Source organism: Chiloscyllium plagiosum, unplaced genomic scaffold (genome assembly GCF_037043375.1).
Source record: "Chiloscyllium plagiosum isolate Xiang-an unplaced genomic scaffold, Cpla_swu_hap1 HiC_scaffold_1, whole genome shotgun sequence".
In the NCBI taxonomy this organism is placed as follows: Eukaryota; Metazoa; Chordata; class Chondrichthyes; order Orectolobiformes; family Hemiscylliidae; genus Chiloscyllium; species Chiloscyllium plagiosum.
In genome coordinates, this window is record NW_028270139.1 from 92,906,767 (window position 1) to 92,920,126 (window position 13,360).

Genomic DNA, 13,360 nt, shown 5'->3' on the forward strand with positions numbered 1-13,360 from the left:
AACCAGTTCAAATCCCAATGACAAGCCCTCAAATTGTTATGACATGAGGTAAACACCCTTGCTAATTTAAACCTGTAACACAGAAAAGATTTACACCATGCGGTAATCTGTGAAAATTCGAGAGGCCAACAACTATCCCAAAGCTCACTATTTAAAGTAAAAATTAACAACTGTATTTCTTAAAGTATAACAGAGAATAATTGACAAACAGCTATTTAAACTCCTTTCTCTAAGCTATTTTTCACCTCTTCCTTCTACAATACTAATCCAATAAAACCCCCTGATGAAGATTTACCAAAACTTCAAATTTCAAAACCAGCCAGTTATCGAATCTTCTCTTCGGATCTTCCTCTGTCTTCTTTTCTACCTCTTAAGGATTTCCATTTCACAGGTTGTTGATAGATAAAGGTACCTTTAAGAGAGCTAATTTTCTGAGCAGTCTGTATGTCTTGGTGGCTTGGCAGTTCTCCTTAGCTGTTCAGGTTTTCCCGATCTTATATCCCCAAGCCATCAGATTGTGTCATTGGCCTTTAAGATTGTCAATATACTAAATTCAAAGTTGATTGGAGTTTGGTATTTCTTTGGGGTGTAATTTAAACTGTTTGGCTTAATTTGAATTTGTTTTTGTCTCCAGGCAACCAGCTGCTTTGGCTGCTGGACCAAAAGGTTACATTGTATTTTGTTCAGAACACTTGGTGCTGTCAGGTAGTTCTGATAGCTTTTAATTGTCTTAAAGTTACAGTACACTTCTACACCTTCATAACAGTGTTTTGTCACATCCTCAAACATTTCAATAAGGTTTGTGAGGTATGACCTGCCCCTCACAAAGCCATGCTAATTATCTCTAATCACACTATGGTTTTCCAAGTAATCATAAATCCTATCTCTCAGAATCCTCTCTAATAATTTGCCCACCACTGATGTAAGACTGTCTGGTCTGTAGTTCCCAGGATTATCCCCATTCGCTTTCTTGAACAAGGGAATTACATTTGCCACCGTCCAATCATCTGGCACTACGCTCGTGGGCAGTGATGATGCAAAGATCGTTGCTAAAGGTGCAGCAATCTCTTCCCTCATTTCATCGAGTAACCTAGGGCATATCAGTCTGGCCCAGGAGATTTATCGATCTTTATGGTTTTCAAAATTTTCAGCACATCCTCCTTCCTAACATCAACCTGCTGTGGCATACCAGTCTGTTTCACTCCTCAGAAACATCAAGGTCCCTGACACAAGTGAAATCAGAAGCAAAGTACTCATTAAGGACTTCCCCTACTTTCTCCAACTCCAGGCGCAAGTTCCCTCCCTGATCGGCCCAACTCTCACTCTGGCCATCCTCTTGTTCCTCACAAAAATGTAGAAACCTTAAGATTTTCCTTACTCCTACCTGCTAAAGCTTTCTCACGCCCTCTTCTAGCTCTCTTAAGCCCATTCTTCAGTTCCTTTCTGGCTACCTTGTAACCCTCTAAAGCCATGTCTGATTCTTGCTTCCTCAACCTGAGGTAAGCTTCTTTCTTCCTCTTGACTATATGTTGCACATCCCTTGTCACCCAAGGTTCTTTCAACCTACCATCCCTTCCTTGCCTCAGTGGGTCAAATCACGATTAGCAAGTGCTTCCTATACAACCTCCACATTTCTGTTGTGCATTTCCCTGAGAACATCTGTTCCCTGTTCAAGCGCCCAAGTTCCTGCCTAATAGCATTGTAATTCCCCCTCCCCCAATTAAATAATTTCCCTCCTATCCCTCTCCATGAGTATAGTAAAAGTCAGGTGAGTTGTTATCACTATTACCGAAATGCTCTCCCACTAAGAGATCTCACACATGGCTTGGTTCATTGCCAAACACTAAATCCAATACAGCCTCCCCTCTAGTCAGCCAATCTACATATTACAGCAGGAACCCTTCCTGGTCACAGCTGACAAAAACTGCCCAATGCAAACTATTTGAACTAAGTAGGTTCCTATCAATATTAAGGAAGTTGAAGTCACCCTTGACAACAACCCTATTACTTCTGCACCTTTCAAAAATCTGCCTCCCAAGCTGCTCCTCCCTGTCTCTGTTGCTATGGGGGGAGGGGGGGGGGGCCTGTAGAAAACTCCCAATGAAGTGACTGCTCCTTTCCTGTTTCTGACTTCCACCCATACTGACTCTGTGGGCAAACCCTTCTCGACAATCTCCCTTTCAGTAGCTGTCATATTATCCTGATTAGCATTGCCACTCCTCCACCTCTTTTACCTCCCCCCAATCATTTTGAAACATCTAAACCCTGGAACATCCAACAACCATTCCTGCTCCTGTGATATCCAAGTCTCCATAGTGGCTACAACATCATAGTTCTAAGTACTGATCCACGCTCTAGGTTTGTCACCCTTATCCCTGATACTTCTTGTGTTAAAATAGACTTACTTCAACCCATCACACTGCTTGCACCTTTGCCCCATCAAGTGCCTATTCCTCCTCACAGACTCTATATGCTGTATCTGGTTCTTCACTATGTATTCCATCATCTGATCCGTAGGTCAGGTTCCCAGGCCCCTGTCAATGTTGTTTAAACCCTTCCAAAGAGCTCTAGCAAACCTCCCTCCCAGGGTACTGGTGACCATCCAGTTCAGGTGCAACCTCTCCTTCTTGTACAAGTCCCACCTTCCCCAGAAGATATCCCAATGATCCACATATCTGAAGCCCCCACTCCTACACCATCCCTGCAGCCACGTGTTCATCTGCACTCACAATTCAATTCCTAGCTTCAGTAGCACGTGGCACTGGTAGCAATCCTGAGGTTACTACTCTGCTCATCCTGCCTTCTAGCTTCCAACTTAACTCCCTATATTCTCTTTTCAGATCCTCATCTCTTTCCCTAACTATGACATTGCTACCAATGTGTACCAGAACTTCTGGCTGCTCTCCTTCCCCAGAACAGAATATATAAAATAACATGGAGTGGCCAGAAAAGTAATACAGTAAAAAAAATTAGAGTATGAGGGAGAGCTCACCAGAAATATAAAAACAGATAGTAAAAGTTTCTAAAAAGGTTAATAACTTAAATGTTGATTTTATTGAAAGCGATACTAAAGACTTCCTTATGGAAAGTTAGGAAATGATTGATGAATTAAGCAAGCATTGTGTATCAGGCTTCCCTCTAGAGGATGCAAGTAACATTCCACAAGGAGAAATAATTGAAGACATGTAAAGGAGGGATGAACTCAGGAAATTCACAATCACCATGGTCGTGGTACTGAATACATGTTGTAGGTGAAGCCTGACAAGTGCCTAGGTCTTGATGGACTTCACCTTAGAGTCTTTAAAGAAGTGGCCAGTGAAATAGTTAATGTCTTGATTTTCCAAAACTCCCTTTATTTGGGGGAGATCCAATAGACTGGAAAATAACAAATATAACTTTTTTATTCAAAAAGACAGAAAACAGACATCTACAGACTAGGTAACTTAACATTTGTCATAGAGAAAATGCTTGAAGCTCTTATTAAAGAGGATAATGCAGGCCACTTGGGTACATTCAATGAGGTAATCAGATAGAGCCAGCATGATTTTATGAAATGGAAATTATATTCAACTCATCTGTTTCAGTTTTTGAAGAGGTAACATGTGTAATGGATAAAGGAGTATTATTGGTTGTATTTTTCTCTGATTTCCAGAGGGCATTTGATAAGGTGCCACATCAATGGTTATTCTGGAAAATAAAAGCTTATGGTGTTGGGGTGAGCTTGTTGGCATCAGGAGAAGATTGGCTGGGTAACAGGAAGTAGAATGTAGGCATAACCATTTTTCCAATTGGTGAGATATAACAAGTGATATGCTACAGGATGTGTGCTGAGGCGTCAACTGTTTAAAATACGTTGTATATAAGAATGACTTAGATCAGGTGGTCTAAGATATGGTTGCCAAATTTGCTGAAAATAGTTGGAAAGTAAGCTGTGAAGAAGGCAAAAGCAAGTTGAAATAAGATAAAGATAGGTTAAGTGAGTGGTAAAGATATGGCGAATAGAGTGTGAGAGGAAAAATGTGAAATTTTGCTATCTTCCTGAAAAGGTGGTGGAAACAGAGGCCTTGAATATTTTATTCAGGCAGAAGTAGACAGATTCTTCTTAAGCAAGAGTGTAAGAAGTTATCAGGGTAGATAGGAATGGATTTGAGATTATCATCAGATCAATCTGATTTTATTGCATGTTCAAGAAGTCTCAAGGGTCTGAATGACTAATAAGGGACCCTAATTTGTATTATTGCATTTATAGATAAGAAAAGAGATTAAATTCATGATGGACAATGATATTATTGAATGAGGTCATAGTAGCTGGAGCACACCTATCATGATAATTCCAAAACTGGTTGGACCACAAACGTGAGGGTGCATGGGGCTGCATGGTGGCTCAATGGTTAGCACTGCTGCTTTGCAGCACTAAGGATCTAGATTCGATTCCAGCCTTGGGTGACTATCCGTGTGGAATTTATACATTCTCCCCATGTCTGCGTGGGTTTCCTCTCACAGTCCAAAGGTGCACAGGTCAGGTAGTTTGGCCATGCTAAATTGCCTTGTAGTGTCCAGGGATATCCACATTAAATTGGTTAGCCACAGGGTTACAGAGATGGTTTGGTAGGAGCCAGATCTGGGTGGGATGTTCATTGGAGGGTCAGTGCAGACCTCAAGGGCAAAATGGCCTCTTTCTGCACTGTAGTGATTCTGTTTTTCTGTTGATTATTGCAAAGGGTGAACTCTTATTCTGTGTCACAACTCAAGGTCTGCAATAAAAGAAATAGTCAAGCACAACTCATCATCTGAATTGACATGCTAAAAAGATATTGGTAAGTTCCACCTACACTTCGAGCCAATAAATATCAGCTTTTGTATTACTGAACAAACCTTGTCAATGTAAAGTCATGCCAAATGGAATGAAAGGTGCACAAGCAACTTTCCAATGATTAAATAAGAAATCTTTTGAAGGATTATGTAACCACATTGTTTACATCGATGCATTGGTTGCATTTGGTCATAACTGACAAGGATATTTACACCACTGGAACAAACATTTTGAACAGCTACACAGAATCAGTCTGACCATACATCTGGTTAAAAATGAATTTGCCAAAGCAAAAGTACCTTATTTGGGCCACATTGTGGGATGAGGTCAAATATTACCTTGAGAAGAGAAAACAAGAGGTATTTTGTATCATGCCATGCCTAACATCCAGAAAACACAAAATTGGTATGAATGGATTATATTGAAAGTTAATTTCAAACTTCAGCACTATAATTACTCTTTTGACAAATTTATTTAAGAATAGCAAGAAATGTGAATGGACAAAATAATGTTAGAGTGTCTTTGCCAACTTGAAAACTATGCTGACAACCGCACTTGATTTAGCAGCACTGATTGATGAGAAGTTATTTAAACCCACTGTTGATGTCAGCAACATGGGTGTGAGTTCTGTTTCACAAAAAGAAGCCTAAATGAGGTTTGAATAGTTAGTCAGTTATTTTTCCAGGCAATTGAATACTTGTAAACAGAAACACCATACCATAAATAAAGAGACATCAAAGAATGAATATGACCGAAAATTGTTTATGTATCAGTTTTGGTGAGTTTCACAAAGAGTTTTTCTTTGCAAGGCCTTGTTGTCTCATACGGTCACTCCAAATACTGGGAAGGACTCATTCAGCATTGTCAGGGCCCTGCAAATAATCTCAGAGGAAACGATCCCCTTGAAAACCATAACCATAACACAGTAGAATTTGGCATTCATTTTTGAGGGGGAGAAATGTAGGTTAGGAACAACTGTGTAAAACTTAAATAAAGAAATTACAAAGGATTGGCGAAGAGCTAGGTGGAGTGGACTGGGAAAGAAGCTCCGCAGCAAAAACAGAACAATGGCAGACATTCAAGAAATGAGTTAATAGGTCACATCGAAGATATCTCCCTGTGAGAAAGAAGGATTCTAGAAAGGAGATGAGACTGCCATAGTTAACCAGGGAAGTTAATGATGGCAGCAAATTGAAAGAAACAAAACATACAGTGTGGCAAACATTAGTGGTGAAGCAGTGGATAGGGAATGTTTTAAAAACCAACAAAAGTTACCACAAATTAAAGTTGGCTTAGACTATTGCTTGAACATTAATCCTGAAACTCAGCTAATGTTAACGGCATTGGGGCTTGAATTCTGCCACAGCACATGCTGGAATTTCATTTCAATTTTTTAAAAATCAGGAATTAAGAATCTACTGAGTACCAGTGTTGATTGTCAGAAAACTCCATCTGGCTCACTAATGTCCTTCAGGGAATGAAAACAGCCATCCTCACTTGGCCTAGCCTACAAGTGATTCCAGGCCCACATCAATGTTGTTTCTCTCAATCGCCCTCTGAAATGGCCTAGCGAGCCATTCAGTTGTATCAATTACAACAAAGTCTCAAAGAAATGAAACCGGACGGATCACCTGGCTTCAACCGAGGCAATAGAAAAGACAATGGTAGAAACAGCCCTGTCATTCCCGCAAACTCCTTCTCACTATTATCTGGTGGCTCGTGCCAAAATTGGGAGAGCCATCTCGCAGGCTAGACAAGTAAGCTAGACATAAGCATTCTCATTGAATCATACCTTACAGACAATGTTCCAAACACTACTATCACCATCCCTGGATTCTGTCCCACTGTCAGGACAGACTCAGCAGTGGTGGCGGCACAGTGGTGTACAATCGGGAGGGCGTAACCCTGGGAGTCTTCAGCATTGACTCCTATTCCATGAAGTCTCGTGCCTTCAGGTTAAACATGGGTAAGGAAACATCCTGCTGATTGCCATGTATCGTTCTCCCTCAGCTGGTATTCCTCGATGTTAAACAACACTTGAAGGAAGTACTGAGGATGGCAAAGGTGCAAAATTTACTCTGGACGGGGGATTTCAATGTCCACCAACAAGATTGGCTTGGCAGCAATACTACTGATCGAGCTGGTCAGGCCCTAAACAACATACCTGCAAGGCAGGGTCTGCAACAGGTGGTGAAGGAGCCAACAAGAGGGAAAAACATACAGACCCATCTGTCCATGACAGTATCACTAAGTGTGACGACTGCACAGTCCTGGTGGAGACGAAATCTCAACTTCACATTGAGAATAATCTCCATCCTGTTGTGTGGCACTATTACCTTGCTAAATGGGACAGATTTGGAACAGATTTAGCAACTCAAGACTGGGCATCCATGAGCTGCTGTGAGTATTCAACAGCAGCAAACTGTAATCCAGCATAATCTGTAACCTCATAGCTCGGCATATCCCATATTCAACCATTACCATCAAGCCAAGGAACCAACCCGGTGCAATGAAGAGTGCGGGAGTGTATGCCAGGAGCAGCAAAGGGCATAACTGAAAATGATATGTCAGTCCGGTGAAGCCAACATAAGCAGCAAGTAATAACAGAGCTAAGCGATCCCACAACAAATGAATCAGATCTAAACTCTGTAGCCCTGGCATATCCAGTATTGAATGGTGGTGGACAGTGGAGGAGCAAGTTCCACAATTATCCACATCCTCAATAATGGGAGTACCCAGCACATCAGTGCAAAAGATATGCTCAAGCTTTTGCAGCAATCTTCAGTCAAAAATGCTGAGTGGATGATCCATCCCGGACTCCTCCAGTGATCCCCAGCATCACAGGTACCAGTTTTCAGTTAATTCAATTATCAAGAAATGGTTGGAGTCACTGGATACTGTAAAGGCTATGGGCCCTGACAATATTCCAGAAATAGCACTGAAGACTTGTACTTCAGAACTTGCTGGCCTCCTGGCCAAGCTCTTCCAGTACGGTTTACAACACTGGCATCTATGTGACAATGTGAAAAATTGTCCAGGCATTTTCTTTATGTAAAAAGCAGGACAAATCTAATCCAATCAGTTATCACCCCATCAGTCTACTTTCAATGAACAGTAAAGTGTTGGAAGGTGTCATCAATAGTATTCAGCAATAACCTGCTCAGTGACCTCCAGTTTGGGTTCCAGCATGGCCACTCAACTGCTGACCTCATTGCAGTCTTGACTGAAAATGCACAAGGTGAGGTGAGAGTGACCCCCAACCCCCCACACCCTTGACATCAAGCCTGCGTTTCACCAAGTCGAGCATCAAGGCACCCAAGCAAAACTGGAATCAATGGGTATTGAGGGCAAACTCACTGCTGGTTGGAGTTATAACTAGCACATAGGAAGTTGGTTATGGTCGTTGGAGGGCAGTCATCTCAGCTCCAGGACACCTCAGCAGGAGTTCCTCAGAATGGTGTCCTAGGCCCAACCTTCTTCTGCTGCTTTCTCAATGATCTTCTGTCCAAAATAAGGTCAGAAGTGGGGATGTTCACTAATGATTGCATGACGTTCAGCACCATTTGCCACTCCTAAGACACTGAAGCAGTCCATTTTCAAATCCATCAAGATCTGGACAATAACCATGCTTGGGATGACAAGTGGCAAGAATACATTCATGCCATACAAATGTCAGGCTATGACTATCACCAATAAGAGACAATCTAACCACTGCCCCTTGACATTTAATGATGTTTCCATCACTGAATCCCCTACTATCAACTTCTTGGGGGTTACCAATGACCAGAAACTCAATTGGATTCTTACATAAACACAGTAGCTAAAAGAGCAGCTCAGAAGCTAGCAATACTGTGACAAGTAACTCACCTCCTGACTCCCCAAAACCCGTCCCTCATCTACAAGGAAAAAGTCAGGAGTGTGATGGAATACTCCCCATTTGCCTGGATGGTACAGCTCCAACAACACTCAAGAGGCTTGACACCATTGCGGACAAAGCAACCTGCTTGATTGGCACCACATCCACAAGCATCTGCTCCTTTCATCACTGATGCTCAGTTGCAGCAGTATGTACTAGCTACAAGATGCACTGCAGAAATCCACCAAATATCCTTCCAAATCCACAACCACTTCCATTTGGAAGGACAATGGAACATCAGCACCTTCAAGTGCCCCTCCAAGCCATTCACCATCCTGACTTGCAAACTTGTTGTCATTCCTTATCTGTCTTTGGGTCAAAATCCTGGAATTCCTTTCCTAATGGCTTGTGGGTCAACAGGTTGGACTGCAGCAGTTCAAGAAGGCAGCTCACCACCAGTTTTTCATGGGTAGTTAGAGATGGGCAATAAACACTGGTCAGCCAGCAAAGCCAACATCTAAAAAAATGAATTAAAAAAGGGAGAAAATAAACTTTGACAGTAAACTTGCAAATAATATCAAGAGAAACAGTGTGAGCTTCTTTAAGTATAAAACAAGATAAGCCAAAGAGATATAGGCCCCTTTGAAGATGAGGCTGCAGAAATAATAATAGAGAATAGAGGAATAGCAAAGGACTTGAATAAATACTGTGCTTCAGTCTTCACGGTGGAAGATACAAATAGCATTCCAACATTACTGAATAATCAAGACACAAAAGGTGTCTTACATAAACACAAAAGGTACCTATCACTATGGAAAACTAGGGAAACTAATGTTGCTGAAGACAGGTTAGTCCCCTGAACCTGATGAGATACGTTCTTGGACAGTGAAAGAACTAAATACAGAGATAATCTTCCAAGAATCCTTAGATATAAAAAGCTGCCAGAGGATTGGAAAATTTTAAAAGGGAAGGAGACAAGAAACAGATAACTATAAGCTAGTCAGCTTAACATCTGTTATTGGGAAAATGTTACAGTCTGGTAGAAAGGATGTAACAACAGGGCATTTATTTGATTTGTGATTTGATTCATTATTGTCACGTGTACCAAGATACAGTGAAAAGTATAGTTTTGCATGCTATCATACCTTACATAAATACATCAGGGTAATAGAATATAATGCAGAATATAGTGTAATAGAAAAGGTGCAGAGAAAGACCAACTCTAATATATGAGACCATGAGTCCATTCAGAAGTTTGATAACAGCAGGAAAGAAGCTGTTCTTGAATCTATTGTTGTGTGTTTTCAAACTTTTGCATCTTCTGCCCAATGGAAGAGGTCAGAAGAGAGTATAATCGGGGTGGAATGGGGTCTTTGATTATGTTGGCTGATGTCCCAGGGCAGCAGGACGTATAGGCAGAATCAAGCTGGATGGCTAGTTTGCATGGTGGACTGGGCTGCATTCACAACTCTTTGTAATTTCTTGTAGTCTTAGTTAGAGCAATTGCAATACCAAGCTGTGGTGCATCTGGATAGGATGCATTCTATGCTTTCTACATAAAAATTGGTAAGGTTCATTGTGGACATGCCAAATTAAGAATTAAGAACCGCATCGTATGATCAATCAGAGTCAGCATGGCTTCATGAGAGGGAAATCATGATAAATTTAATGGAATTCTTTGAGGAGGGAACAGCAGGATAGATAAACAGATGTAATATACTTAGATTCCAGAAAGCATTTGTTGAGATACCATATATTAGAGTACTTAATAAGAAAAGAGCCAGTGGCATTGGAGATAGTATATTAGCATTGATGGAAAATGTGGAGTGCTATAAGGATCAGTACTGGGGTCAGAATTATTTACAATATATGTTGAAGACATGGATGAGCAAAGTGAACGTACTATTGTCAAGTTTGTGGGTGACACCATCCACCTAAACCCCTCAGGCTAACTGGCTATATGGTGGAGCAGGCTCCCTCTACCCCAAATGAAGACCCCAAGAGTGCTACAAGATATAGCTGAAGGAAAGAAAGAACAATACGTCTGAGGATTCATTGATGGTGTGAGTGATTGTATCACATTTGTTAATAAGTATTCACTTCTCACCAGTGGGTGTGTGACAGAATGTCTGTCCAGTTGTAACAGAATTGAAGATGTGGAGCTGAGCCATCCAGCATGCTACAGACTGGTTCCAATTCAAGATGCAAAGTGAGCATCTGCTGCACCATGAACATGCAAACTGCTTTGACTTTACCAAATAGGGTAAATGTTTCCACACTGCAAAACATTTCTTGTGCATCACAGCCATTGGTGAGATTGACTCCTGATACTGCATGATGTGGCCTTGAGTGCTTTGGGTCAGCCACTCAGTAGATTAATGCTTATAATTCAGATAGAATGCAGTCTTTGACCTGTACTATTTGCCTATGTGATGCTGTTGCCCTTTACATTGTTTAAAAGTGAAGACCCTCCCTCAGAGAGTAAAATACTTGCACCGCCAACTCTGGGAGTGGTCACTACAATGACTTTCCATGACTCCCAGATTTCTTACACTGTAACCACAGGGCTGACTGTGGACTTCCCAGACTGAAGTGGTACGGATTTCCTGACCAACTCAAATAACAGATTGACTGTCCCTAAGCCCTTGATGTTAACTTACCTGCACCGTCTGACTGATGACAGACACCACTTCCCTGCCCCACCACCTTCTCCCCGCACTGCCCCCAAACACACACACATACACACACACACGCACGCACGCACGCACACACACACACACATCCTGACTCAAATAAGGTCTATTCCCCTTCGAATTTGAGACATGGCTATTGGCCACATAAGCTGTTGGCACATGGTGAGAGTTGAGATTAATGTAGCACTGTGATGTTCAGCAACATGTCCACAACCTTAACAAATCACTGCTGGCAACCAAGGATTTGATCAATAATCAAGCTGCCAGCTTTGTGTCTGTATTAAAAGACAAGTCAAGATAGATGTAAAGTGAGGATTGAACTCAAAAAGTTACAAAAAGACATTGCATATCAGGTCTAGACACAAATGCTGTGGGCATTGAAGTAGGTGCGAAGTGAATGAGCTTTAAGAGAGTGAATGAGGATCCCTGAGATGCTGCTTGATTGAATCGATGAGAGAGTTGCCTGTTCTTGCATGCAAAGTGTCCTGGTAGCAGCATAGCAATGAAGTGTGCCAGTGATCAAAAGCGCAGGGCAGTACAATAGATGGATTAGAGATGTGTCATGGTGATGGGGTGAGACTGATACATTTTGGATGCTCAGGTCTGTGGATGGGGACTGGCAAGCACTTGCTGCCCATGGAGTATGCCCTAATAGAAATCAGCAGGAGCAAACAATGAACTAACCTTTTAAGGTAAATATTCTGAATTTCACTATTGAATAGGAGAATGCTAAACTGCATATAAATGAGGTGAGATTACCTAATAATGAGATGTCAAAATATGCTAATGCATACACTAGGCCTCTCTTTGCTCACTAGTGAGATTTTCGTCTCACTGCTCAACAATATATCAGCAAATGGGATTTTTGGTCTTGATTCCAAAAAGCTCTTTGCTGGCCATCTCACTCTATTTTCCCAACTTTCTCACATGGTTCCTGTTAGTCAGGGACTGAGACAGTTCTGCCCTCAGCACTGTGTTGGTTCCTCAACAACTTGAAATTTGCATATTTAATAATTGTCAAGGTACCATTATTTGAATGAGTCACAAGCCTTAAGGTTTTTGGAAAGCTTTGAGCGATTTCATTAAAAGTGTTTCATTGGAGTTTAATATTCCAGCTATGAAATTTAAAACTCATTCATTTGGTTTTAAAGGACAATGTTATTGTCAACATTTTGTCAAAAGCACATTGAAGGACATGAGAATGTTGTGTTGAAAATGGAATTGTTTAGAATATGGATGTTATGGAAATTCTTGTGTGTTTAATGTAACAGTTAATGTAACAGAAATAGTGTCAATAAGAACTTTTTGATAGGAATTAAAAATGCCTCTTAAGAATTTCTTTTCTTTGTAGAGTGGTAAGATGGACATTGAATATTACAGATACATTTTATATAATTTTTGGAAATTTGACACTCAAGTTGAGGCAGGGGGATTTTGATAATTTGTGGGAAGGTGTTATCAAAAGGGCAGGAAGCCATTCGGACAGTGATGTAAATACATTAGTTCAAAGACAGCATGTAATTTCAGCCAACTGCATAGACCTCTGTGATGTTACTGGATAATACATGTATAATGATATGTTTATGACAGGCAGATTAAATAGAACAAAGTCATTACTTTTGTTTTGACTTCAGAGCAGATGAATCAATGTTTTCAGTTAGGTTTAAAGGAATCTGGAGTTAAATCAGAAGAAAGAATAATTTCTCCAAGCAGGAAACCAAGTTTTTTTTTCCAGTTCACTTCAGTTAAACCAATCTCTTCAATAGCAGGGGTTGCATTCTGTGGAGTTTCTGAGCCAGTAATGCTTATATAGATATCTTCAAGTTAAAAGAATGAAAAAGTTTATGCCCTTAGGATTGTGGAAGGTTCACAATCTGACTGACTCAGAATGGAAACAAAAAATGCTGTTCATTGAAAAGGAACTGTGAAGTGTCAGTTAAGCCAAAATTTACAGACATGAGATAGAAGGATAATTTCTCTGGACTTGAGTCTCTGCAA